Consider the following 5752-nt stretch of genomic DNA (forward strand, 5'->3'; position numbering starts at 1 on the left):
CTCTCCAGCACACCAATTTTCTGCTGCTGCCTCTATGGCCAAATCAAAATTGATGATGGAGGACTTGGGATACTGGGAATAATGCAGTCTATGGAAGTCAACACCCTGCAGCCTAGAACAAGGTGTAGATGGGAGCTCAGAGAAAGCATGTGATGTGCAAAGGGAGGTAAGTCAGCCCAACCACCTTCTGGACAATTTTGTGATATTTTGTAATTTTAAGGTATCTTTATATTATATCTTTATATTATATTAAGGTATCTTTATATTATATTAAAAGAATTCAGTTATTTCTCTACTTAAAATAGAATTTGTATAATCAATAAATGTGAATAGGAAGAAAACATACATATATGTGTATACTACAGTTTGTATGACAGCTTGTGTGACTAAAAATAATGCAGGAATATTTTTATTTCCTGGTAAGCTAAAAGTATTTGCAAATGGAATTCAATTATTTTTTATATTAATATTTTAAACATACTTTCAATATTACCTTGGGAGGCCACTCTGTTTTAGTGTTTATGTTTCGCTTATGTTTATAAGCATCTACTTTCCAGGTCTTTTGGTTTTTAACAGGGTGATATATATTACAGATGCTTATGCTATAATTTTGTGCAGTTATGAAGCTCAACATTCAGAAAACAAAGATCATGGCAACTGGTCCCATCACTTCATGGGAAATAGATGGGGAAACAGTGGAAACAGTGTCAGACTTTATTTTTTTGGCTCCAAAATCACTGCGGATGCTGATTGCAGCCATGATATTAAAAGACACTTACTCCTTGGAAGGAAAGTTATGACCAACCTAGATAGCATATTAAAAAGCAGAGACATTACTTTTCCAACAAAGGTCCATCTAGTCAAGGCTATGGTGTTTCCAGTGGTCATGTATGGATGTAAGAGTTGGACTGTGAAGAAAGCTGATTGCCAAAGAATTGATGCTTTTGAACTGTGGTGTTGGAGAAGACTCTTAAGAGTCCCTTGGACTGCAAGGAGATCCAACCAGTCCATTCTAAAGGAGATCAGTCCTGGGTGTTCATTGGAAGGACTGATGGTATAGCTGAAACTCCAATACTTTGGCCACCTCATGCGAAGAGTTGACTCACTGGAAAAGACTCTGATGCTGGGAGGGATTGGGGGCAGGAGGAGAAGGGGCCGACAGAGAATGAGATGTCTGGATGGCATCACCAACTCGATGGAGGTGAGTTTGAGTGAACTCCAGGGAGGCCTGGCGTGCTGTGATTCAAGAGGTCACAAAGAGTCGGACATGACTGAGCGACTGAACTGAACTGATGGCCTTTATCATTCATGCTTACAAGCAGTTTCATTATTGATTAAGGCTCAGGACTATCAATGTTTAGGACCAGAACAGAAAGGCAGCACATAGCATATACCGACACATTTTCATGGTTATCTTTTGCAATTCTAATAGTACTATTCCGCATTCCCCATGTGTGCTTAGTCAGGTTGGGCTCTTGCAACCCCATGGACTGTAACCCACAAGGCTCCTCTGTCCATGGGATTTGCCAAGCAAGAATACTGGAGTGGGTTACCATTTCCTACTCTAAGGAATGTTCCTGACCCATGGATGAAATCTTCCCTTTTGCATTTCCTTCATTGGCAGGTGGATTTTTCACCACTAGTGCAACCTGGTAATGTACTATAAGGTCATCAAATTCACATTATTTTTTTCTTTTGATTCCATAGCAAAGCTAATTTTAGATCATAAGATCACAGAATTAAATTAAGGAAATACTGTTATCCCAATAAATTAGTGATTTATCATATAATAGATATATTTGAATATGTATAAATATATTCAATCTGAATTTTATTTTATAAGAAAAGAAATGATAGCCTAAGCTTATGAGTGTGTGAAAAGAAGAGAAGTGAAAAGCAAAAGAGAAAAGGAAAAATATACTCATTTGAATTCAGAGTTTCAAAGAATAGCAAGAAGACTGATCAGTGCAAAGAAATAGAGGAAACCATAGAATGGGAAAGACTAGAGATCTCTTCAAGAAAATTAGAGATACCAAGGGAACATTGCTTCCCTGGTGGCTCAGACTGTAAAGCGTCTGCCTGCAGTGTGGGAGACACGGGTTCAATCCCTGGGTTGGGAAGATCCCCTGCAGAAAGGAAATGGCAACCCATTCCAGTACTCTTGCCTGGAAAATTCCATGGACTGAGGAGCCTGGTAGGCTACAGTCCATGGGGTCGCAAAGAGTTGGGCACAACTGAGTGACTTCACCTTCACTTTTCAAGGGAACATTTCATGCAAAGATGGGTTCGATAAAGGACAGAAATGGTATGGACCTAACAAAAGCAGAAGATGTAAAGAAGAGGTGGTAAGAATACACAGAAGAACTGTACAAAAAAACATCTTCACGACCCAGATATCATGATGGTGTGATCACTCATCTAGAGTCAAACATCCTGGAATGTGAAGTCAAGTGGGCCTTAGGAAGCATCACTATGAACAAAGCTAGTGGAGGTAATGGAATGCCAGTTGAGCTATTTCAAATCCTAAATGATGATGCTGTGAAAGTGCTGCACTCAATAAGCCAGCAAATTTGGAAAACTCAGCAGTGGCCACAGGACTGGAAAAGATCAGTATTCATTCCAATCCCAAAGAAAGGCAAGGCCAAAGAATGCTCCAACTACCACACGATTGCACTCATCTCACATGCTAGAAAGTAATGCTCAAAATTCTGCAAGTCAGGCTTCAGCAATACGTGAACTGTGAACTTCCAGATGATCAAGCTGGTTTTAGAAAAGTCAGAGGAACCAGAGATTGAGTGACCAACATCCACTGGATCATCAAAAGAGCAAGAGAGTTCCAGGAAAACATCCATTTCTGCTTTATTGACTATGCCAAAGCCTTTGAATGTGTGGATCACAGTAAACTGTGGAAAATTCTGAAAGTGATGGGGATACGAGACCACCTGACCTGCCTCTTGAGAAATCTGTATGCAGGTCAGTAAGCAACAGTTAGAACTGGACATGGAACAACAGACTGGTTCCAAATAGGAAAAGGAGTATGTCAAGGCTGTATATTGTGACCCTGCTTATTTACCTTATATGCAGAGTACATCATGAGAAACGCTGGGCTGGGTGAAGCACAAGCTGGAATCAAGATTGCTACATATCAATAACCTCAGATATGCAGATGACACCACCCTTATGGCAGAAAGTGAAGAATAACTAAAGAGCCTCTTGATGACAGTGAAAGAGGAGAGTGATAAGTTGGCTTTAAACAACATTCAGAAAACTAAGATCATGGTATCTGGTCCCATCACTTCATGGCAAATAGATGGAGGAACAGTGTCAGACTTTGTTTTTTTGGGCTCCAAAATCACTGCAGATGGTGACTGAATCCATGAAATTAAAAGACACTTACTTTTTGGAAGGAAAGTTATGATCAATCTAGACAGCATATTAAAAGGCATTACTTTGCTAACAAAGGTCTATCTGGTCAAAGCTATCGTTTTTCCAGTAGTCATGTATGGATGTGAGAGTTGGACTATAAAGAAAGCTGAGTGCTGAAGAATTGATGCTTTTGAACTGTGGTGTTGGAGAAGACTCTTGAGAATCCTTGGACTACAAAGAGATCCAACCAGTCCCTCCTAAAGGAAATCAGTCCTGAATATTCATTGCAAGTCCTGATGCTGAAACTGAAACTCCAATACTGATGCAAAGAGCTGATTCATTTGAAAAGACCCTGATGCTGGGAAAGATTGAAGGGAGGAGGAGAAGGGGACGACAGAGGATGAGATGGTTTGATGGCATCACCGACTCAATGGAGATGAATTTAAGTAAACTCTGGGAGTTGGTGATGGACAGGGAGGCCTGGCGTGCTGTGCTCCAGAGGGTTGCGAAGAGTGGGACATGACTGAGCAACTGAACTGATGATTGTGGTTAATGCTAATGGGTAATCTATTTAGGTTTTGGTGCTTTTTGGCTCAAGACCCTCATCACTCCTAAAAATTTTTGAACATGGCCAGAGTGGTTTTTTTCATGCAGGCTAAAGCTGTTAATATTTGGGGGTTAGAACTAAAATGAGAATATTTATACATATTCATTTATTTATTTCAAAATGATGATAAACATGTACTAATACCTTTAACAGATTGTTTTTGAAATATATTTAACCAAACAGAAACAAGTTAAATTGATAGTGACATTCTTTTACACTTTTGCAAATCATTTTGATCTGTGACTTGATAAAAGATATCTGGACTCTCACATGTACATCTCCATTCAATCTACAGTGTATGTCCTCTGCAGTACACTTGGTTGAAATTTGTTGGAGAAAATGTGACTTCACACAGATAATTAGAAATACAAAACCTTTTGGACTCTGAAAGCATCTTGAGGACTCCCAAAGCCTCATGGCACCACTCTAAGCTTTAGATAATTTTTCTCAATAGAAGTAGTCATGCAGAACAATGGACTAGTTTCCTTGAACCCTAATCTCCTAATAATTGTTTTGGAAAGAACAACAATGTTATAGGAAATGTATATGCATTTTTTCACTTAGTATTCACACTACCCTATATATGAGATGGGTATGATAACACCCATTTTTGCTCCTAAACTGGAAACACATAGAGGAGCATGTCTAAAATCACAACCAATGTGAAGAGAAGGAGAGATTTGGATCATATCTGTTTGATTTCAAAGACCAAGCTCTGTCCATTCTACCATCCTAAGGAACATTCTGTTCATTAGCAGCACTGACTGGTGGAAATTGAGCTGGGGATATTTTCAACTGTCAGTGTTGTTGTTTAACTTTCATATATGACTTTTCTTACAGAATATTTGCCTTCCCCTGCCTATATGTGTTTTGTCTTTTACAACTGTTCTTGTTCTTTATTGTAATTTTTCCAATATTATTTGCAAAAGAATACTTAAGTTACAACTAAATGGATAACAAATTTGTCTTTGGTGAGCACAAAATTATATTTATCCTTAGTTTTTACATATTTTCAATACACATGCCTTATTTCTTTGAATATAGCATATGTATAAAGAAGCTAGAAATGAGCTTGTCTTCTTCCTTATCAACAGATTGTGTCTTCTCTCTCTACTAGCATCTCTAATTTCCCACAGAATTGATTATTACAAAATTCCAACTCTTCCTAATACCTTGCCTTAGAATCTACTGCTATAGGGGCATATTTTTTTCAGTTCAGAAGACCAGGTAACCTCCTATTCCAAGGGCATGAAAACAGTGACTATTCACTTGAGAAGAGAGAATCCATGGTCACATCTTTCAGTCTAATTCCAGTAATAATCTTGTAGAAAATATTCTTTCACTGATTCCATAAGCTTTCACTGCCACCACTGCATATCAATCCCTGACTATTAAAGTATTTTCCCCTTAAAATACACATGTCCATGAGGTTGGGTTTGAAGGATTTAATAATAATTGGTCATAATTTGCTTTTATGAATTCAGAGATATCATCAAACATTTTATGCCATTTGACTCTGTGTATGTTACTTTTTCTCAACTGTTAACGTGCAACTTTTATCCCTGAAGTCAAGTGACTGCTCAGCCTTCACATTTTACTTTCTCATTCCAGGCAAGGAAAAATTCAGAAATTTCAAAAGCTGTTTTTCTGAGAAGGTTCATCTTTTATTTGCAAAGGATTCCTTTGTCATCAAACATCCATTCCTGTCTCACTGCCCAGAAACAAGCTAGACCATATCTCACTGGAAGAGAGCAGGGAGAACCGAGTATTAATTTTCTA

Source organism: Moschus berezovskii, chromosome 5, assembly GCF_049115385.1.
Source record: "Moschus berezovskii isolate FMDL1 chromosome 5, NW_MosBer_1.0, whole genome shotgun sequence".
NCBI classification, from domain to species: Eukaryota; Metazoa; Chordata; class Mammalia; order Artiodactyla; family Moschidae; genus Moschus; species Moschus berezovskii.